At 40.4% G+C, this 23,942-nt stretch overlaps 2 long non-coding RNA genes across 5 annotated transcripts in view; one reads left to right on the top strand and one right to left on the bottom strand.

The window, feature by feature from the left end:
* The window catches only part of LOC141572894 (uncharacterized), a 30,507-nt gene extending 13,071 nt beyond the window's left edge, over positions 1-17,436 (top strand). Inside the window, exons 4-5 of one of the 2 annotated variants that reach the window (XR_012498429.1) lie at positions 15,117-15,242; positions 16,722-17,436. This is a non-coding gene — a long non-coding RNA (uncharacterized LOC141572894). Of the gene's footprint in view, positions 1-15,116 lie in introns of both variants that reach the window. The other variant, XR_012498428.1, reaches the window with a different exon arrangement.
* Positions 1-23,942, bottom strand: part of LOC141572895 (uncharacterized) — a 42,420-nt gene that overhangs the window by 7,183 nt on the left and 11,295 nt on the right. The gene's annotated exons all lie outside the window — the stretch shown is intronic.

Genomic DNA, 23,942 nt, shown 5'->3' with positions numbered 1-23,942 from the left:
CCAAGACAAAAGTCCACATGCTGCATTTAACATTAATTATGTGATCACAAAGTCCATTAGAAAGAAGTGGGGCTTATAGAAATGTCACTCTGTACTATTTTCCCCTTCTTGGTGTTCAGAAAAATGTAGGTAAAGAAACAGTTTTAAATGGATTAAATACTTGGACTAGCAGGAGTGATATTTGGAGACACAGACTATTCTAGTGCCCCTCTAATAACTGTGTTAAGGGAGCCAGTTAACTCTGCATATAGAGCTGGCATTCTTGACCCTGAACTACAAACCATGCTGCAGCATGCTACCTTTTTCCGTTTCTAAGTGAGCCATCCATGGTGAAAGCCTGACTAAAAAGTGCTGGGAGAGTCATGGGCATCAGGCCCAGCATCCCAAGGTGAGCACATGATAGGCAAGAGAAGACAGGAGCCAAGGGGGAAGGGCTAGTGGCTTAGCTCTGAAAGCACTCCAAGCTTTCAGAGGAATAGATGCCTCTCTTCCCCATACCCTCCTCCAGGAAAACTTAGAGGCCAATTTAACAAACAGAAAGGTAGAGGAGTTGACCTTGTGTCAAACTTGGTTACTTTCAAAATGATATTCAGGTTTACTTAAAGGTGCAGTGCAAATAATTGGGTTCATATGTTTCACCAACTCTAATGAAAGATGAATGCCAATGTGCACAAATGATAACTCTCTTTTACACAGAGGAACTCAAACTAAGAGAGGCAAACCAGTGGAGTTGTGGAATTGCTCAGAGCTCAGGCTTTGGGGATTAGAGAGATTTTGTCACATCCTGACTCCATCAGTTTTTTTGGTGTGTTTTTTTAGTTTTTTTGTTTTTGTTTTTTTTTGTTTTTTATTGGGGAAGGGGTACAGGACTTTATTGGGGAACAGTGTGTACTCCCAGGACTTTTTTTTCCAAGTCAAGTTGTTGTCCTTTCAATCTTAGTTGTGGAGGGTGCTGTTCAGCTTAAAGTTGTTGTCCTTTCAGTCTTAGTTGTGGGGGGCGCAGCTCAGCTCCAGGTCCAGTTGCTGTTGCTAGTTGCAGGGGGCACAGTCCACCATCCCTTGCGGGAGTCAAACCAGCAACCTTGAGGTTGAGAGGATGCGCTCCAACCAACGGAGCCATCCGGGAGCTCAGTGGCAGCTCAGCTCAAGGTGCCATGTTCAATCTTAGTTGCAGGGGGCAGAGCCCACCATCCCTTGCGGGACTCGAGGAGTTGAACCGGCAACCTTGTGGTTGAGAGCCCACTGGCCCATGTGGGAATCTAACCAGCAGCCTTCGGAGTTAGGAGCATGGAGCTCTAACCGCCTGAGTCACTGGGACGGCCCCATCAGTTTTTATCTGCATATCTTTGAGCAAGTTGCTTAATCACTCTGAACCACATTTTCCTTATCTGTAAAATGAGGATAACTAACCATTCATGTGTAGGGCACTTGACATTGTGCTAACCAGAGTTTGAGTTCAATAAATAGCTTCTGTTGTTGCTACTAGGAGTTCTTGGAGAACTGGACTTCATGAATGTGCAAGATTTTTAAAATAAACTTACAAATTTTGGAATAACTTCACATTTATGGAAAGATTGCAGAAAACAGTTAAGAGAATTCCATATAACCTTCACCCAGATTTCTTTAATGTTGACATCTTACATTACTGTGGTACATTTGCCGAAACTGAAAAGCCAACATTGGCACATTACTATTACCATTAACTATAACTATTAACATTGTTATTACTACTAAATGCAACACTTTATTTAGATTTCATGCCTTCTTACTCAAGGATATAATCTATATATCACATTGCATTTAGAAGAATGTTTTTAATTGGCACAACAATAACATTATTAATCAATTAGTAACTCCATGGTCAAAATCTAAATGTGCCTTTCTTAAATACTTGAGATGTCCTGAAAATCATTTGTTCTTTAAGTGATTTTTACAAACTTATTGGCTTATAAATGGGCGTAGTAAATCCTTTTGCATGGTTAGGGAAATAGTCAAACACAGATTAGCATCTGCCTGAATTATCACAATATTCAATTTACTCAGATTCTAAATTAGTAAGATTTTACATAATCGTGGCCTGCAAACAGACACAGTATCCTGCACCTAGTAGGTCTTCAAAAAGTATGTGTTGCTAAGATAAACGTAAAAAGGAATTCAGGGCCGGCCCGGTGGCTCAGGCGGTTAGAGCTCCGTGCTCCTAACTCCGAAGGCTGCCAGTTCGATTCCCACATGGGCCAGTGGGCTCTCTCTCAACCACAAGGTTGCCAGTTCAATTCCTCGACTCCCGCAAGGGATGGTGGGCAGTGCCCCCTGCAACTAAAATTGAACACGGCACCTTGAGCTGAGCTGCCGCTGAGCTCCCGGATGGCTCAGTTGGTTGGAGCATGCCCTCTCAACCACAAGGTTGCCGGTTCGACTCCCGCAAGGGATGGTGGGCTGTGCCCCCTGCAACTAGCAACGGCAACTGGACCTGGAGCTGAGCTGCACCCTCCACAACTAAGACTGAATTCAGGACAACAACTTTAAGCTGAACAGCACCCTCCACAACTAAGATTGAAAGGACAACAACTTGACTTGGAAAAAAGTCCTGGAAGTACACACTGTTCCCCAATAAAGTCCTGTTCCCCTTCCCCAATAACATCTTAAAAATAAAAAAAAAAAGGAATTCAGATCTCCTGAGAGCTTGATCTACTTACAGTTAAGTGTATTTTGCCTTGAGCTAAGCCTTGTTTTGAATGATCTCTTAGAGTTTGACTTTGCTTTTGCCCATAGAACCTGTTTGTACAAGACTATACAGAATCTGAGCAAATAAGACTTACTGTTTGGCAAACCATGAATTTCTCTACCATCTTTCACTCAGCAAGGATTGTCCCTTGGGGGTACAATTCTGATGTTGAAAATAAATCAGCTTTACTTTTATCTTTGAAGAAAAAAATATTCCTGTGTGTCAATTCAATTTGTTGGAGGTTAGTTGTGCTAGTTGCTATTTTTAATAAACAGTATTAACCAGGGATGATGAGAATCACCAGGGTAGCTCTGGCAATGAAAAAGACAGAGATAAGGATGTCCAGCCAGCCATGAGCTTCATGGAGTGACCAGGTGGGTCTGCTGCAGCCACACTGGGACCTCGGGGGCAAGTTATTACAAGGAAGGGATAGCAAGCGCATGGCCACCTTCACCAGTGTTGACCAATGCAGCGTTGCCCCCAAGTCATTCATTTAATCATTCTTTTATTCAATGTAAAATACCTACCGAGTGGCAACTACAGACCATCTATTCAAGTTCTGCTGCTGAAAGTACGGCCTGAGGAGCACCCCGTTACGTGGGGGCTCATTAGAAATGCAGAATTTCAGGGCCCACCTCAGTCCTCTGAGTCAGAATCTGCATTTTAACAAGGTCTGTAGGTGATTCTTATATAAGAAGCACTAGACCAGATGCTGGGGGAAAGAGCCAGGATCCTGTCAGGAGACAAATGATATATTTATTGGAGGGACTATTAATAAAATCTCAGTCAGTTACAGGACACTAGCAAAGAATGGTGACGCACCCTGGCACTAACATGTATCTCTGAAAATAAGACCTAGTTGGACAATCAGCTCTAATGTGTCTTTTGGAGCAATAATTAATATAAGACCCTGTCTTGTATCATATAAGACCCAGTCTTACAGTAAAATAAGACCGGGTCTTACATTAGTTTTTGCTCCAAAAGATACATTAGAGCTGATTGTCCAACTAGGTCTTATTTTTGGGGAAACACGGTTGTACTAGCAGAGCACTCTTACCATCCCAGCAAGAGCTGAAGCTGTAGGAGACAGCTGCCAAATGGAACCACTAGTCTTTGGTAGAGGGAAGCAAACATTACCAAACGGTGCCTTGGAAGGTGCAAGCTAGGGAATAAACACCGCAACCTTTCTCTCATTCACCGGTCAGTGCCTCCCAACCCAATGCAAAGCCAGAGGCAAGAGAGCCCAGTTGGTGCAGTGTGCAAAAGCCAGGTGTCCTGGGCAGAGAGCACAGTGGAAAAGCATGGAAAGTGTCTCTGGTGGGGCCAACAGAATATCCACCCCGTGAAATATGGCCTCTGTTCTCAATGAGTTTGGTCTCCAGAAGAATTTTCTATGTACCTGTGGACTGGAGGTGACGATAGCTTCCATTGTTCCAACTTAAACAAAAACTGTATTTTCTCAGTGGCCTTGAATTTGATATTCTAGGGTTCTCCTGGATCCCTCTCTAACACGCTAACCACATTTCTTAGTAACTATTATGTGAAAGACACTCAACTAGACACTAAGGAAGAGATAGAAGTATTAGATATGGTCCCTGCCTTCAGAAAGTTTGTGATTTTTAGGTAATCAGTGCTTCCTACCTAAAACTTTGCAAAGAGGCTCCAACAGTCAATCAGAACCCAATGAAGCGGTACATGGGGTTGAGACTCTGGCACCAGACTGCTCGGTTTGACCCGCAGTCCTGACACCTACTAGCTGTGGGGCTATGGACACGCTGCCTAACTCCTCTGTGTCTCTGCTTCTTCAGCTATGAAGCTGGGATGACAAAAACAGTCACCTGCCTCCGCAGGTTGTGGTGGTGGTGAGGATCAGATGAGTTAGTAAGTAAAACGTACTTTCAGTGGTGCCAAGCACATCGTCAACCTGCTACGTGCTATTTATGGAAAGCTAAGAAATAACCATGGACCCAGTGGCAGAAGGCCTAAAAGAACAGACTATCAGGTCCATGATATAAAGTTACCCTTCTAAATTTACATATTTAAATAAGTTGATTAAAGGAGAAAAACAACAAGTAAATAATTGTACAGTTGGCACAATGATAAGGAAGTATTGAAACAAATAAGTTTGAGAAACCCTGACCCTCCCCGTCCCTCCACACGTTACTTCTGGCCCCTAGATCCACGCAATACCTTGTCTGAATGTCCTTGGAGGTTTAAGAGGCTTTCTAAGGAGATGGGTTCTTACAAAGCTTCCTCATTTAGAGGTAAATGAAATGTCGGTTGTACTCTCTAATTAAAGGAGTTCTAAATAAGTATGGGGGTGTAATTACTCTGGGTATCGAATGTGCTACACAGCTGTGCTGATGGAAGCCATGTACATATACGTTTGAGGGCAGAGTTCAGCTCTCAAGATTTTGTTTAGTTCCATCTTAGTCAGGATTTCCAAAATGGCAGGCTCCTTTTGTTAGATCCAGCACTTGGCTTATTGATGAACTTTTGACCTAAATTATATTTCCAATCTCCAGTCATTTAGTGGAAGGTCATTAGTGAGGGGCTAAACACACACATGCACACACACACATTCATATATTACCTTCCCAGACCAACTGAATTACAGAAGGAACCAATTTGAAAAGTTACTGAATTAAAACCTTAGAAGAGAGAGATGGATTTTATTGTTAGCGGTTGGCATGACAACTTGATATGTTAGAGAGTAATATGTGCTCTGTTCACGTCGTTGGAGACTCTGACAAGTTCAAGGCCGGGCCTTTGCCTCTAAATCTTGTTACCAAGGTAATGCAGCATAAGGCCAGAGTCCACTGAAATGAATACCTCTGACAGCTCATGCCAGCAGGAGCTATCTGATTAAAAGGGATCTTTAAAAAAAGAAAGAAAGAAAGAAAGAAACAGTATTTTAACAAGAGCAGGAGGAGAATGCAAAGGCAGGATATTAAAATATGGGCAACAGAAAATCTGAAAGGAAAGCAGCCAGTGGGTGCCAAGAAGTAACTAAATAAAGGGGTCCGTTTTATTAGCAAGAGGTTGGTGATGTGTGAAGGTCTGCAGGCAGGGATTCCAGCCTGCTGGGCCATTTTTGTAAGCAAAATGATACTGCCCCAGTTTGGTTCTCTGGCTCAAGTTCAGTGGAATGATTTCACTTGATTGGTGGCCACCCCCCTTCCCACTGCAGGCTTTAATTTGACAGATTTTCTTCTCTGATAATACATTAAAGAAAATGGTTTCTGAGGGACTTCAGAGGTCACACACATGTCCCAAGATGAAAAGGGAATCCACAAAAACCTCAACGCAGAGTAGAGGCCACCAAAATACCACTGCCTTCAGCCACTAGAATGGCTTTTTAGATATTCTCTTGATTCCTGTCCCAGTGATTTGTTAGTTGATGATTTACAGGATAATATTCTCAGGATCATATCTTATGGGATCCTTGTTTTCCTGGCTTTATGTGCTAGTTGATCTTGGATTGTTCATGATGAAACTGTGGTCCGTGGAGTTTCTTATGCTCTAAGAATAGAGAAGAAGAACACATCTTCAAGTTCATGGTCATATTTCCCATCAGGATTTGTTCCAGGTGCCCCATGAGCCATCTGTCCTTTACACTTCCAGGGATTTAATGGGAATAATCAGTAAATGAGGTTGTGTGAGCAAGAGGATAAAAGGTAGAATCTGAAAGGAATTCAGAATCCAGATCAGCAGTTCTAATTTAGAGTTTCTATGAATTCAATCAGAGTATCACTTCATAAGCAAATGAGAGAATGAAAATTTCCTATGCTTATCCTACTCTATACAAGTAGCTTCTTTCTAAGATGGAATGGAGAGGATTTTGGCCTTAGATTTACTGACCCAAATCCAACTCCTGCCTCTGTAAACGATTCGCTGAATGACCTTGGCAAAGTAATTTAACATGTTTCATCTCTGTTTCTTAAGCTATACAAAACAAGGTGGATTATCCTAGCCTTTTCCAGTAACAGTAGTTCTCTACCTGAACTGGATAGCCTAATCATGGAGAGAACGTGTTAGGAATTCAGATTCCCTGGGCCCCGCCCCAATTTCTGCTGAGTCAAAATCTACTTTTCAAGAGCTCTACACATGATTCTGATTTGCATCTCTGTTTAAGAATCACCAAAGATTATACATAACTTGTCGAGTTAAACAAGCTAGTCTATGTGAGTCTTGAGCTCCTTAATCAAACAAGAAGGGTACTGCTAAGTTCAGCTTATTTTGTTTTCAGCATATATTTTAAATATTAAAACAGGGCCAAGAAATTAGGAATGTAGGAAACTGGGCATCCACAAAGTGGTTATATTTCCCTCTACCATGTGAAGTATTTGGAGATGTGCAAGCTTTAAATGAAAAGCTCTTTGAAGTAACTCTCTTTGTTCATGGTTTGCAATATTCCCCTCAGTCTTTATTGATCTGGACAGAATGATAATGGATGTTTATCTAATGCTTACTGGTACTATTTGAGTGCTGTAAGTGTTGGCTCATTCGATCTTACCCCCTCTTACACACATGCTTTAGAGATTAAGTAGCCTGTCTAAGGCTTCCTGGGTAATAACAGACAGAGGTGGGCTTTGAACCTAGGAACCCCACTCCAGAGCCCCACTCTTAACCTCTGTGCTATTCACCACTTGGTAGGTCAAACATTTCCAGTGAGTAAATTGCTCAACTTTCTCAAGTGAAAACAAACACCTATACATAAGAGGTTTTCTAGGCCTAGATCATCATTTATTAAAGTGTAGCCCTTAGGACTTCCTACCATCTGAATGATCTGAGGGCTTATTTAAAATGCAGTTTTCAGGGACTACTCTCAGATCTACTGCTCTCATAGCTCAGGTATGAGTGGGGTCCAGGAACTGGCATTTAGAAAATATACTCCTCCTTAGGTGATTCTTTTTTTCCCCCCAGCTTCATTGAAATAAATAAAAATTACATGTATTTAGGTTGTACAATGTGATTTTTTTAAGTTATACAATGTGATGATTTAATATATATGGATACATTGTGAAATGATTACCACAATCAAATTAATTAACACATCCGTCACTTCACATAGTTACCTTTTGAGGGTGGGGTAAGAACTCTTAAGATTTACTCTCTTAGCAAGTTAAGGTGACTGTCAAGCCCAGCAAAGTTTAAGAACCACTGGCCTGGATCCACATTTGTGTGTCACCATTGTTGCGGATGAGTATGTGCAAAACATTTTGGGAGCCACTGAAGTGAAGCGATTTTCCAGAATGAGATGTTGGGGACTGTCTGGGGTGGAACGTTCAGTCTCATGGTTAATGGATGGTTTGCTCAAGGCACAGCTTCTGACCAGAACAACTAGTTGTTGTCCGTCACGGAAGGAAGCCGGCAAACTGACAGCATAAATTTGTCTTCAGAGCCCAGATCTCATTTCCCCTCAAGGGGTTCCCATTTGTTGGTAGCAGGGCTGGCACTGGCCTAGAACTTTGATGTTTTCTTTTTCAATATCCAAATGCCAGGGAGTCTCCGTGTCACTGCACACACCATCTCGGGCACAATGGCAGACTCAGGGAGCGCACTGTTTGGAATGCGGTCTGGCCCCATTAGGCCTTTGAATTGAGCTGGAACTTGCAGACTCTCACAAGAGTTCATCAAGGTGTCTTTTTCAGATGGGCAGAAGAAAGGAGGCCAAGAGGCTAAGCCAGAGGGCTGGGGACTTGTCCTTTGGAAGAAGTCCATGGTGATCCTCTAAGGAATTGAAAACGTTTATGTGAGGCTTATTGAGGAATAGTTTATATTCAGTAAATTTCACTTTTTTTGGAGTGTACACTTCAATGAGTTTTGGAGGGCAGCTATACCAAACATCATACCAGCAAGGCCAGTTCTGTGAGTTTTCACTAATGTCAGGCAACCAACATCAAATAAGATATAGACCATTTTCAACTCCCTAAAAAGTTCCCTTGTACCCCTTTGCAGCCAATCACACTCCCTTCCCCCTAGCCCTTGACTACCAACTGATCTATGTGTGAATTTCAGAATGTCACACAAATAGAATCTTATAATAATATGTAGGTCTTTGTTGCATATATCCGTAGTTTCTTCCTATTTGTTATAAGTAGTATTCCATTGTGTGGGTTACCGCTACTTATTTATTGATTCATCTGATGATGGACACTTGGGTTATTTTCACCTTGGGGCAGGAATTGAAATTTAGAAGAGCACTAATTCAGCAAGCATTTATCGAACCCTGGAAAATGAGAGCGTTTATGCCTACAGCCTCTGATACAAATAATTACCACACTGGAAATTCTAACACCTAAAGAAGAAGGAGCTTCACTTGCAGCCCTAGAAACAAATGAGAAGAAAAAGAATGCCATTAAGTGGTGATGGTGGAGTGATTAGAGAGTATTTTCTGCCCTTTGAGAGCCCTAAAATGATACTACCTTGCTGAGACACATGAGGGCGCTCTAACCAGCCAGCGTTAGCAAACACTTTTTTCCATTCTAACAAAGGTTGTTTGTTTTTTAATTTATTGGAATGTTTTGTTGAAAACCCTGGTGAATTCTCACTCCCACCGTTGGTCTCATTGGCCACTCTTGGATGATAGAAAAGAATTTGGCATCAAGTGAATCGTCTTTGACTAGTCCTCTGGGGTTTATTGTACCCAACCACGGTTTTATGACGGGGCTCCAGTCGGCTTCCCTACTTAAACTTACATGGAAAGGCTTTCAAAGGCCTCCAGATTAGAATACCTCATAAATCACAAAGTGAACTGAGATTGTCCCTCAAGTTCCCTTTTCATTTTACTGTTACTTTCAGACCTTCTGGGAACTAGCATACAAGTGTTAAAACATAATTGCTGGGCAACATTTGAGAAAGACCTGTTAGGCACTTCTTCCACAAGGGTCAACAACTTAGCTGGTTAAGGGTTGTTCATTCTTGTCAAAGGAACTATTGTGATCCATATAGAAGAAAGCTATCTTTACAACAAAGCAGCAGAGAGAGAGGACAGGGTTACTGGTTTTGGCTTCTGAGGGAATGTTCAAAACAAAAAACAAACAAAAAAATGGTTCTGGATACATTTGAAACCTTTTGAAAATCAATGACTCACTTGTTAAAAAGGAATCAAGTACAAAATAAAAGACATTTCATAAAAACTGAATTAGAATGCTCTGCTGAGACTCTAAATGAATTTAGTGCTGAGGATACATGATTTTCTTGCAAGGTCTAGGAATTCTTAGACCCTTCCTCTCTTAGGGGAAGTGTTTGAATCAGTCTTTTGCAAAGATGTCTCTGCAAGGACTTTCTACAATTAACAGAATAAAATGCTCTCTTGAAGAAAGAAGTCTGTTACTCAATCAGCCTATCCAACATAAAATATGATAATTGTTTCAAGTAGAATATTATCTTTGGCTGTTATATCCAAATTATATAGTAACTGGGCCTTAAAATTAGGAAGAAGATAGTGAATTAATAATTCTAAGGACAGGGTGTGGCCGTGGCCTGGATTCATGGATGCTTGGCACCAATCAGGAGGACCACCCTTGGATGCTCTCTCTCCCTACCTGGGTGAAATTCTGAACCACTCAACTAGACCTGGGCTCTTCACGCAGTCCCCCTGTACACCTTCTCAATCACCCCCTTCAAAACACATTCTCCCAGTCTATCCTCATATTATCCCTTGGATCCAAAGCTCACTGGCTGTGTGTGGTGGTTAAAAAGATAGACCAATGAGTCATAGCTGGCTATGGGATCTCAAAAAAAATTACTTTACCTCTCTAAGCCTCAATTTCCCCCACTATAAAATGGAGATTGTGATAGTCTCTATTTCAGGTCTCCCTAATAGTACCTATCAAAAGTCGTTGGGAAGATTAAATAAGATAATGCATATAAAAGAATAAGGCAATGCATATAAAATAATGCATATAAAGGGTCCAATATATACATAGTAAGCCCTCAACAGAGATTGACATCATCATCATCATCATCATCATCATCATCATTATTTCTAACTAATTTCTCAGCTATGATCCTGGTAATCCATCTTCAGATTCCTATGGGAAGAATCTTCCTAGTCAATCAAGCCCTTAACTTCTCTTGTCCCTGCATCTCCCTATCCCCAGGACTGTCACTCCTCTGACCACCATCAGGCTCACAAACAAAATGTTCACAGTATTGTCCCATTACTTATCAGTTGTGCTAAGAATGCCAGGAATGTCAAATGGCCATCACCTTAGCTAACCATCAGTTTGGGATGGATTTACCTGAAAGGTAACATGCACTCCATTCAACAATAAATCCCTATACTCTTCATCCATCCAGGGGACAAACATGACTTCAAGAGCATATTCTGCCCTTTAACAATCACCTTATAAATGAGATGCAGAAAGAGAACAAAGTGAGTGGAAAGGTATCCTGTTTAAGGAAGGGAAATGCTATTTTATATCCTTCCAATTATGTCCCCAGAAAGCAATAAAGTAAAGGCCTAAGTTGACAATGATAACTCCAAGTTTTGTGAGAAACATGGGACAAAAGAAAAGAAAATCCAAAGAGACAGATCCCAGGTTTAGAAAACTGCCCCTGGGGGTGAAGCTCTGCAGAGATGAATGAGGAGTATCAAAGTGCCTCAAAATAGATCTGTTAACATTTCATTTTTAAGAATGGAATGGGGGAGAGGGGAGGTTCTTACAGACCAGAATAACTTGGAGTCAACTTGTGTTTTAAACAAGTTTTCTTGATTAGTTGGTGGAGTGTTTAGGAGTGTGGATTCTGGGTCTGTCTAGCTGCGTTGGCATTCTGCCTCTGTCCCTGAATCTCCCTAAGCTGTGGTTCCCCCATATGAAAAATGGGGGTAACACCACTATCTACCTCATAGCATTGTCATTAATGAAATACAATTGTCCATTTATACCACCAAGCATGGTGCCTGGAAATGAGAAAAGGTATGGGAAATGAAGGAGAAGAAAATATTAAAGATGAAACAGAGGGGGACCTTATCCAAACTGTTGATAAAAGACAATGTGAACCCACAAGAGTGATCAATGCAACCCCATTCATCTGAGGTCCAAGGAAAGCAGTACGGTGAAGGAGCTTTAGCACACGGACTCTGATATTGTGTTTGTCCAGTCAGCACCTTTTGACCTATTTCCTCATTTTCTGCTGTGTCTGATTAGATGAGTTTGCTGGACAGCCAAGTTCCAGAGCAAAGGAGTAGCAAGCAAAAAAGAGCTCTAGCAATTATATACATGCATAGAAGTAAATCCACAAACTAAGGGGACTTTAGAGGCTCTTTAGGTCAACCGTCTGAGGCCGGCGAGGTTAAGTGATTGCTCCAAGTCTTGCTGCTAAGGAACAGCCAAGTCAGGAGTAGAATCTGACGGCATCTCAGGGTCCTCCCCAGTACATCAGACTGCAAGCGCGAAGCTAATAATAATAATAATGCTACTTCAGTTCACATCTTATGTCTAGTGAGAAATGAAAGAGAAGCTTCTATACAGGCATCTTTTGAAGTTCAATTCACAATAGGCTTTACCCTTTAAATGGGTCACTCTGTATCACCATGGTGATTTTTCCAAGTTTTCCTGGAATCATCAGCTGTTTTCTAATGAGGGCACTCCCCAGAACTTGCAACTCCACCAAACAGATAAATATTTCCCAGTAGAAAATACTTAGGTCCTTAAGCAGTTTAGTCAGCAATTCGTGTTCCTTCTCCACTTCTCAGGGCAGCAGTCTAAAGCAGGCTCCTGTACTTGCTTTCGGTGTCATAGAGTTCTTTAAAAAAATAAAAATCTCTTGATTCTACTGATGGTAAGTCTACTTTCTTGGGTTTTGTGTAATATATATTATCGAGAAACATCCACCCTCTTGCCTTCTACCTTTTTGAGTAAGTATATCACAGATAAAAAGCCTTATAAGAGTATGGCCGCTCCTCAAATGATCAAAAAAGAATTATGTATATACAATTAAGCAATCTCACTTCTGGGTATTTAGCCAAAAGAACTGAAAGGAGGGTCTCAAAGAGATACTTGTGAAACTGTGTTCATAGCAGCATTATTCACAGTAGCCAAAAGCTGGAAGTAACTCAAGTGTCCACTGGTGGATGAATGAATAAACAAAATATGATATATATAAAATGGAATATCATTTAGTCTTTAAAAGGAAGGAAATTCTGACACATGCTACAATATACATGAATCTTGAAGACGTTATATTAAATAAAATAAACCAGGCACAAAAAGACAAGTACTGTATGATTCCACTTACATGAGGTATCTAGAGTAGTCAAAGTCATAGAGACAGTCGGTGGAATGGTAGTTGCCAGGGGCTGAGGGGAGGGAGAAATGGGGAGTTGTTTAATGTATACAGAGTTTCAGTTTGCGAGTTCTGGAACTTGGTTGCAAACAACAGGGGTATATAGCTGACCCTTCAACAACATGGGTTTGAATGGTGCTGGTCTGCTAATATGCAGAGTTTTGTCAGTAAATATACAGTCAGCCTTCTGTACCCCCAGGTTTCACATCCGCAAATTCAACCAACAGTAGATTGAAAACAGTATTTTCCATCCACGGTTGGGAATCCGCAGATGCAAGAGGGCCAGCTGTATGCATTGTTTTATACCATTTCATATAAGGAACTCGAGCATCTGAGGGTTGGTATCCGTGGGGGTCCTGGAACCAATTACCCATGGATATGGAGGGACAGCTGTACTTAACAATACTGAACTGTATACTTAAAAATGGTTGAGATGGTAAATGTTGTGTCATGTGTATTCTACCACAGGTACATTTTTTTTAGGAGAGAGAGACGGAAAGAGAGAGACAGAAGAGAGAGAGAGGGATAAATAGATATTGGAAATGTTTAAAATCCTGGACAGTTCATTATAAGCATGTGCACAGTCATTTTAAATAGTCTTATTATACTTCTCAGGTATAATGGTTAAGGTTCATCGGCAAAATTTCAGGGCATTAAAGCTGCCAAAAGCATCAGCTCTGAGCAGCGTAAGTACGTAGCAAATGGAAGACCAACCAAGACCAAGTATTTGTTATTCACCTGAATTTCTCAAGCTTCCACTCAGCTCATATTGATCTCCAGTCCGCTATACATATGTTCTTCCAGGTTTGTCAGTACTCCCAGAGTTCCTTAGTGTAAAATATGATTTTGAACAAAATTTAGAAACTAGGGTATTGATTTCACAGGGAAAAAATTGGTTCATCTCTAAAATAGACAAACCAAAATTCTTGAAGTTCAAATCCTTGCACATGACACAGTTCACAAAAACTTTTATACCTACTTTTATTGGTGCAATTGTGTCTCTCTCCTCACCCACCCAACACCTGCCAAAAACATTCATATGTTAAAGTCCTAACCCCTAGTACCTGAGAATGTCACCTGATTTGGGAATAGGGTCCAACAGATGTAATTTGTTAAGATGAGGTTATGCTGGAGTAGGGTAGGTCCCTAATCCAATATGACTGGTGTTCCTATAAAAAGGAGAAATTTGGGCACCAACACACACACAGGGAGAAAGCTACGTGGACATGTAGGCAGAGATCTACAAGCCAAGGAATGCCCAAGATTGCCAGCAGACCACCAGAAGCTACGGGAGAGGCAGAGAACAGATTCTTACTCGAGGCCCTGAGAAGGAACTAAGCCTGCCGAAACCTCAAACTTGGGCTTCTAGCCCCCCAGAACTGTGAGACAATAGATTTCGTTTAAGCCAATAAAAAAGAACAATAAAATCCCTGGCATGAGCTTCAGTTATGCCACTATTTCCCTTTTCCTGATTCTTTAGCCTCTGAGCTCCTTCTGCTTTGCTTCAACTCTCGTCCTCCAGTTCCCCCGTCTGCTGGGATTTTACTTACTCCATGCATCATGGTGCATTAAAAAATGCTCAGGCTTTATTTTTATTTAATTTTATTAACTTGTCTCCTTTCATTATAAAAGTAATACATAGTCGTGTTTAAAAATTTACTTTCACATAATTCAAAGGGAAGTCAAGTGCAAAGAAAGAGGCCTCTCTCTTCAACCCCAACTGAGCAACCCTTCTCATCACCTCCCCCAGAGGTAACTCTGTTCAAGTTGGGTATGTAGTCCTCCAGAATATTTGGTGCCTGTACATGCATGCAGATATGATTTACGTATTTGTTTTTAAGAAGATAAAATGTAATCAAATAATACATGCTGGTTTACAACGTGCTTTTTTCTTCAGTTAACAATATATCCTGAACAGCTTTCCATATCAGTATATGCAGGTTTGCCTCTTTCTATATGGATGTTCCTTAAGTTATTTAACCAATTCACCAATAAAGGGTATTTACATTATTTCCAGTTTAGTGCTATTGTAATCAACACTGAAATGAACAGCCTTGTGTTTGTACCTTGAGCACTTATTTGAGTATACCTACAGGATTAATGATTCTGCACCCAATTTACAATGTGGGGTTTTTTTTCCCGCACCACCAAGCAATTCACTGACAACAGCTGGCTGTCCTACAACTCAACTCAATTGTAACACCATCGACCTGGAGATAAGGTAAGATCCCACAGGTTAAAGGCTCACCACTTAGTGTCATCACAATACCAGGTTATCACCTGTGCTTCTGACGACACGCTATAGATCGGAGGTTCCGGCTCCCTGGCTGGGTTTGGTTAATTTGCTAGAGCAACTTATAGAACTCAGAGAAACATTTTACTTACTAGATTATCAATTTATTATAAAAACATATAATTCAGGAACAGCGAGATGGAAGAGATGCATAGGGCAAAGTATGGGGAAAGGGCATGGAGCTTCCATGCTCTCTGAGGGCGCCATTCTCCCCAAATCTCCATGTGTTCACCAGCCTGGAAGCTCTCCAAATCCCATCCTTTTGGGGTTTTATGGAGGCTTCACTACATAGGCACAATTGATTAAATCATTTACCATTGATAGTTTAACTCAATCTTCAACCCCTCTCCTCTCCTCAGAGGTCAGAAGGTGTGACTAAAAGCTCCAACCCTCTAACCACATGGTCGGCTGGCTCCACTGGCAACCAGTCTCTCTGTCTCTGTCTCTGTCTCTCTCTCTTCTCCTCCCTCCCTCCCTTCCTCCTTTCTTCCCTTCTCTCCCTCTGTTTCATCACTTAGGAAATTCTAAGAGTTTTAGGAGCTGCGCGCCAGATACTGATGAAGACCAAATATATATTTCTTATTATAAATCACAATATCACAAAGATAATTCCTAGAATTATTGGGTCAAAGGGTACATGCATTTTACATTTCCATAGATACTCTCCATGAATCTTAGTATCTGACGAAGCTGGGATTGAATCCTTCTTACTTACTAGCGGTGTCACTTCAAACAAGTTACACTACTCATTCTCAATTTCCTTGGCAGTAAAATGGATATAATTTAAAGTCTATCCCAGAGCTGCTTGTGGATGAAACAATAGGTTCAGTTCATACTGGTCAGCAGTTAGTCCACATACACTCACCCTTTTCTTTCTCCTTTATTGTCTCTTTCTCCTAACTCCTCCCTGGGTGTTTGCAAGATCGTATTTCATTTCATGTCAACAAATATTTACAGAACATTTAATACATACAAGGTTTGACAAAGGCTGAGAGGACCCTAATTTTTTTTAAAGGCACAGTCCTTTTTGGAGCTTATAATATTATCCAGGAGAAAAACATCTCTCAGGATCTAACATACGGTACCCGTACTTAACAGTACTAGAATGAATGAATTAAAAAAGGAAGGAAGGTTGTTGAATGAGTAACCCCACCCAGATTGGAAGAGAGCTCAGTGGAGGTCACAGCGTCTCAGAGTGGAGTGTCAAGTCAAAGTGAGAGAGATGGGGATTCTGAAAACTTTTCCTCCAAATTCCACCTGCCAGCAAGGGAGGCACGTGGCCGAGCATGTGGCTAGCAAATTACTTGAAGTCTTGTGTTTGTCTTGACTCTTCACATAAAATTTGTATCTTACTTCATAACATACTGCTTGCTTCCATGTAAATGGCATCTTTCTCCCCAATCCTAGGGTAAAATGAACACTCGGCAAGATGTACCATTTTTATGGGTGACTCGAGCTCCTGCTGACATCCTGCCAGGGGTGTGCATACCTGCGTCTGAGAAGCATGAGATTATAAGAGATGCTGAAGGAGCCCTCACTTCATGCTTCACCATCTCCCCATCTGTCTGGCCTACACAACAATAGCAGCCTCATCCCTCCCAACGTTCTGCTAAAACTCTTCTCTACCCGTTTTCTCTTCAATCCTGATTTTGTTTTCTAAATTTTATGTTGAAACTCCACTGCTCAAAAAATATTTCAGAAAAGTAACTCAACTGCAGAACTCCTCCAATAACCATTTGAGGTCATTCAAGCCTCGGGGGACACCCCTCATTAGTCCACACTGTGTTGGCTGTTGGTCTGTCTCATCTCTGTCATCTATGACAATAGACTCTTAGAGGAATGTAGCTTGTTTCATTTAAATCTTGACAAGCACCCAAACTAACGCCATGATCAATTAACGTTGCTCTGGTTCTGAGCACTCGGTGAAGTGCTCTCTTCTGTTTGAAGGACACTGTAAATGGGACATATGTTTTGAATTGCTTCTGCAGAGCTCAGGGCAACTCTTCTCCATTCCCACTGCCTGAGCTCTGGGTCAGGACGTCATCATTTCTTACCGTGTTTCCCCGAAAATAAGACCTAGCCAGACAATCAGCTCTAATGCGTCTTTTGGAGCAAAAATTAATATAAGGCTGGCTCTTATGTAATATGCTATGCTATGCTATGCTATAATATAATATAGTATAATATAGTAAAATAGTTAATATAGTAAATATAGTATAATAAGACCAGGTCTTATATTAATTTTTGCTCCAAAAGACACTTTAGAGCTGATTGTCTGGCTAGGTCTTATTTTCGGGGAAACAGGGTATTTAGATTATTGCTCTTGCTCCCTGCACGGGACTTATTGTCTTTCCACCCCGACCCTCCTCAAAGCTGTTAGAGCGATTTTTCTAACACAGAGGTCAGCCCATGCCATTCCCCTGCTTAAAATTTAGGTGGCAACAATCTACAACTACATGTAATGACATTATGTTTCACTTACACACCAGTGAGTAAGCAAGACACAAAAGGATACATATGTTAAATAAAGCACAAAACCCAGCAAAACTCCATGGAGTTAGAAGTCACAATAGTAGCCAACAAATAGGTACATGAAAAGGTGCTCAACATCACTAATCATCAGGGAAACACAAATCAAAACCACCATGACATATCCTCACACCTGTTAGATGGCTATTACTAAAATAATAAAAAAAATAACAAATAAAGGTAACAAGTGTTGGCAAGGATGTAGAGAAAAGGGAAGCCTAATACCTAAAACACTGATGGTGGGAATGTAAATTGGCACAATCACTGGAAAATAGTACGGCAGTTCCTCAAAAAATTAAAAATTGAACTGCTGTACGATCCAGCAATCCCATTTCTGGGTATTTATCCAAAGGAACTGAAAGCAGAATCTTGAAGAGCACCTGCACTCCCACGTTCACTGTAGCATTATTCTCTGTAGCCAACATAAGGAAACAACCTAAGTGCCTGCTGACAAATGAACGGATAAAGAAAATGTGGTATATGTATGCAATGGAATATTTTCAAGCCTTAAAAAAGAGGAGCAAATTCTCCCATTTGCGATGACATAGATGGACCTGGAGAACATTATGCTAAATGAAATAAGCCAGACATGGAAAGGCAAGTACAGCATGACCTCACTTATACATGGAAGCTAAATTAGTCAAACTCCTGGAAGCATAGAGTAGAATGGTGGTTGCCGGGGGAAGGGGCCACGGGGAGGTGGCAATCAAAGAGTACAAAGTTTCAGCTCTGCAAGATAAATACGTTCTGGAGCTCTACCACACAGCATGGTTCCTATAGCTAACAAGACTGTCTTGTATGCTTACAATCTGTAAGAGGGTATAGCTGATGTTAAATTTTATTACCATGAAAAAAACAAGACAATTATAATAAAGGACGCAGGAGGAAACTTTGGGAGGTAATAGATATGTTTATGGCATGGATGGTGGTGATGGACTCATGGTGTATACTTATCCCCAAACTCACAGAGTTGTATACATGAAACATGTACAGCTTTTCACATGTCAATCTTACCTCAATAAAGTGGTCAAAGAAAAAAAGCAGTCAAGACAGCCATTCCTGGTAGGGGTGATGGGTAAGCACAGCGAAAGGAGCACGATACGTGGTTCTCTCCCACTTGGGCCCCTCTGCAACCCTAGTCATTCCTCCAGGACCCAGCCCAGCAGACGACTCAATGTTCTACAAACACAGCCTTCTTCCTATTTTTTCATGACGATGCTAACTTTGACAGAAAGCCCTTCAGTTGAAGTCGACTTACCCTTTGAGGCTCTGCTCAAATACCACCTCCGCCATGAGATTTCTTCCTGACCCGCCTTGGAAAAACTAATGGTTCCCTTCTCCATGCTTTCACAGTACTTTTTAATTCTTTCCCTACAACTGCAGTCACCATACTTTCCATTAAAAAAAGAAAAAAGTAAGACTTTTGGTCTGAAAAATATGAGTTATACTTAAGGGGTCAATAGGATAGAATACTGGGATCAGAAATGGCCTGTGTACAAAACATTGTATTATAGTAGTTTCTCTGGATTTGTGTCTCCCTCTAGGCCAGAGGTTCTTAAGCTGTCCTGTGCCATGAATCCTTTGGCAGACTGGTGAAGCCTATGGACCCCTCTTTTTAAAGTACATTTTCACTGAAGTGCAACAACTATAAGTACACAAATTATGGATGATGATAGCTCAATGAATTTCTACAAAGTGAACACATTCACATTGCTAATATCCGGATCAACTAACCCAAAAGCCCCACACACCCCTCACAACCACCCCCACCCCAAAGGGGTAAACACTATCTTGGCTTCTAACTCCAGAGGTTTGTTAGCTAGTTCTTAAACTTATACAAATTGAATCATCCAGTATGTTCCCTTTTGGGTCTGGTTTCTTTTTCTCAATCTTATGTTTATGAGATTTGCCCATGTTGCTGAATGTAGCAATTGTTTATTCATTCTCATTGCTGGGAGTATTGCTTTGTATGAATACGCCACTACTGATTTATCCATTCTTCTATTGATGAACATGTGATCTGTTTTCAGTTTCCATTATAATGGATAGTGCTGTTATCCTCAGACAAGGTAAATATGTGTTATGTACTCATTTCACTGTTTTTAAATGCATAAAATAAAATACATATGAGCACAAAACAACTAAACTACTATAGAGTTTTCAAAATATAAAGCAACATTTGAGACATAGTTATGTATGTGCTTCATTATTAACACAATTCTCAGATCTACCAGTGGATCTAATAACTATAATTTTGAAGTAATGATGTGCATAAATGAAATTTCAAAATTTCTGTAAAACTATAACATGCTTTGAAAGTGTCCATAATTTCTGTTGGTGACAAAGCCACATATATTGTGAATACCTCCGTTATTTCTTGTATAAATTAATAATTGAAGGAATGTTAAATTTCAGTTAGAGGTTAGTGAAAAATGAAGATGTGATTTTTTTTCCCGCCATCCAAGTTCAGGTAGTCCCTGAATTCACCTCTGATCTAGACTTAACCCCCTAAATAGATTATACCCTAACCATATTAAAATTTCAGAATCTGACTCAAAACTTGGCATACCATAGGAACTTAGTAAATTTCTTTTGACTATGAATTCATGAATGGTAATAGCAAATTTTGGGTGAGCATGCAATACGTATCAGGTACTGTACTACGCTCCTTAAATGTTCTTCAAAAAAATCCTCACAACAACCTTGTGACTATGCCCCCATTTTACAGATGAGGAATGGAGGCTGGATCAATTATGCAACTTTCCGAGATTTTACAACCAATAAGTGGAAGCCCAGGAATTCAAACTCAAGTGTTTCTGCCCCAAGGTCCCCAGCTGACTACTAACTTCTATGTTTTACTGTTGATAATTGAATGAAGAAATAAATGAATAACTGAATGAGCAAATGGATGAACTTAACCAGTCACACCCTCTGTTTCCCTAATCCTTATAACTCGTGGAACAATTTCAACAAGTGGCTGAAATGAGTGATACAGTCTGGTTGTTGAATATTATTTTGTGTGAGGCAGTTTGGCCCCTTGAAAAAACCCAAGTAATCATTAGTAGTATTGTTCTTTAATCAACTGAACTGGCATCTAGCAAACGTTAGATGACAGACGTTCACAGTGCTGAGCTTTAGAAGGCAAGCTCCTGGGCCACAGAGCTTCATTCAGAGTAACTGACACTTAACTCCAAGTGCACACATCAGGGTGTTTGGGAAAATTATCTGATAACCAAATCTCACTTCCTTTCAAGGAAAACACTCATAACAGTCACACTTCATTTGAAACATTTTGCCCTCAAGCAGTCGAGAAGTATGAAGGAACCCTGTGATGTCAGGGCTTCCAGATTCCTCCCTTGCCTTGAGGGCTTGGAAAGGTGGGTGTCTTTCTAGGAAATTAAACATGAGGGGCTTTCAATTCTGAGATTCTTTTTATCCAAGGGAAACAGATTAACTTTATCCATTTCTCTTGAAAGGTATTCTTCAAGTATGGACTCCTGAAATTTAAGAAAAGGTAACTTTTGTGCTTAAATATATGTTTCTGAATTTAGCTATTATCATTTCATTGTTTTTTAAAAAATTTATACAAACAATATTTACACATGTAAAAGCATTCAAATATATAAATATTTAAACACAAGAAATCAAAGTGTCCCTCATTCTCCTAATTCTACTCCTCAGAAGCACTGTTAACAGTTTCATGCATGTATTTCCAAACTTTTTTCTAAATACATGTACCATATATTTATATTTATATGTACACATAAATATACATATCCACACATATATACTTACACATATAAAAATATGGCATTACCTCTTGCGCAATGTTCTACAACCTATTTTTTTCTTTATACTCGTATATTATGGATGTTAGTCAGCATTATATTTCATTAAGTCTGGATAATATTCTATTTTGGAGGTCTATTATAACTGTTTTCACTATTCTCCTATTGAAACATTTAGCTTGTTGCTTCTTTTGTTTGCTATTGGAAACCACCTGGTGACAAACATCCTTGTAACTACCATGTTTAACTGCTCATATAAAGATTTCTGTAGGGTAGCTTCTTTTCAATGGATTTTCTTAGTCAAAGAGTCACGTTTTAATTTTTGAGAGTGATGGGCAGTTTCAGGAGGAGACACTCTGAAGCTTCCATCTGGAAGGGAATTTTCTATGAGGTTTCAACTGACTGAGATCCATGGCCTGGGTTATCTCACTCCTACAAATCACAGAATTCCTTTCACTCCAGTAAAGCTAACATGTTCTCTATATTGTTACAATCTCTCCTCTCAGCGCACATTTCAGCTCCTTCTGAAATTATCCTTTATTTCAGAAGCAAATGATTTCTATAAAGCAGAGCTCAGAAGCCTTTCCTGCTTCAAAGTAAAGATTAAACTCCACCTCTACTGTGGACGTTTTTTTTCCTAACTGGTCAGCATACGCTCACCTACAACTACCTGAAGTCCATGTTCAAGGTTCCTTCTCCTTTCTATACAAGCAAAAGAACATGAGGATTTACTGGGAAGGGAAATGAATACATGTGAAGTGATCATTTATTTAGGACTGGAACAAGGGGAAAAGTTCAGCAATTTTCAGAACTATTGTAACAAGAACCTGAAATCCTGCCATAAAATCCTCAGCATCAATAAATATTGACTTTGTCATATTCTAAGAAAAAGAATCCTCTTAGTCTTTTTATTAAGCACTCTCTGTATGAATATGAAGGTATTTTACATAAATTATTTCTAATTCTCCCAACAAACTTGAAGGGCAGGTTGCAGTTTCTCCGTTAGACAGGTAAGGAAACTGAGCTCACAGAACTGATGCAATTTCACAGCTAGTTAAGCGCTTGGGATGGGGGGTCCAGACTCAGGCTCACCTGATTCTCTTTCCCCTATAGTACTACATTTTCTCTCTTGCCATCCAAGTTTCCAACTCAGAACTTCAAAGGAATGAATGGAAGTCCTGACATGCAGAACTTAGCCCAGCATAAAGAGGACAAGGAGATAAGTAGTGCTCTTTCATGGGAGGTGGGATGATTGATTATCTGTCAGGAGTATTGCAGATGAAAATCCCACTGTGGATCAGAGGCTGGATCAAATGATCTCCAAGTCCCCTTCCAAGTCTACAAAAGTATAATTTGCCTCCTACACCCACTTTACAGATAGGGAAACAGGTTCAGAATCATTAAGTAACTTGCTCAAGTTCACAGCTAACTAGTGCAGAACCCAAGCATCATGGTGACTCTTCTACTGACCTTTCCACTGAAACATAAGATTGTAGACTTTCTCCGGCATTTTTTTCCCATAATTTTGAATCCCTTTGCTCATTTTTTCTTTTCTTTTTCGGTGACTTTGGCTAACTCAGGTTCCACCTTGATATCCTACAACAAATATGTGATTGGGGCAGGGAGAGGCATGCCTTTGTTTTCCCCTCATGTCTGTTCTGAGAGCAGAGACACAAGGGCCAGGACCACTTGGTGTCACCACACACTTTTTTTTTTAACGTCTTGGATTCCTAATCCAGTAAGAAAAGCATTAATGTTGTGTATAAAGAAAGTAATGACATGAGGCTTACTCCCAGAAAACGCAAAGACCAAGCCTGTAAAAACTCTGACAGACTTTTAAAAAGCAGTCAGGGTTGGATCAATTCTCTAACCTATTTCATGGAAAAGAAAAAGGCTAAGAAGAGTCTTTAAGAAAACTATCACCTTCTGGGCTGAAGCATGTTGTGTCATAGCCAGAGTGCAGGGAGACTGGCTCAGAACATGCACTCTCCATTGGAAGAGCCCCTGAATATTTGAGAATAGGCTGTTTGATGTATGTGCCATTCTCTCTCCATACCCAGGTTATCCCACATGCAAATCCCAGGCTGGTCTCTCAATTACCTCCCTGACAAAGAAGTAAAAATCACCTGTCAGAAAAAGAACCCACATTTCTGAGAGAGATTGCCACTCATTCCCTCACCTCAAAGTATAAACTTTGGGGAATGTGAAAACCAAGGCCTCATTCATGCATTTGGAGACTTGACTTTGATTAGATCCCCAAATTCTTATTACTATACTTACTGTAAAATCTGGGTAAGTAAATTTTTGTCAA

This window comes from Rhinolophus sinicus, linkage group LG07 (genome assembly GCF_036562045.2).
Source record: "Rhinolophus sinicus isolate RSC01 linkage group LG07, ASM3656204v1, whole genome shotgun sequence".
Lineage (NCBI taxonomy): Eukaryota > Metazoa > Chordata > Mammalia > Chiroptera > Rhinolophidae > Rhinolophus > Rhinolophus sinicus.
Note: the sequence above shows the minus strand (reverse complement) of the source record. Positions and strands in the feature narration are given on the sequence as shown.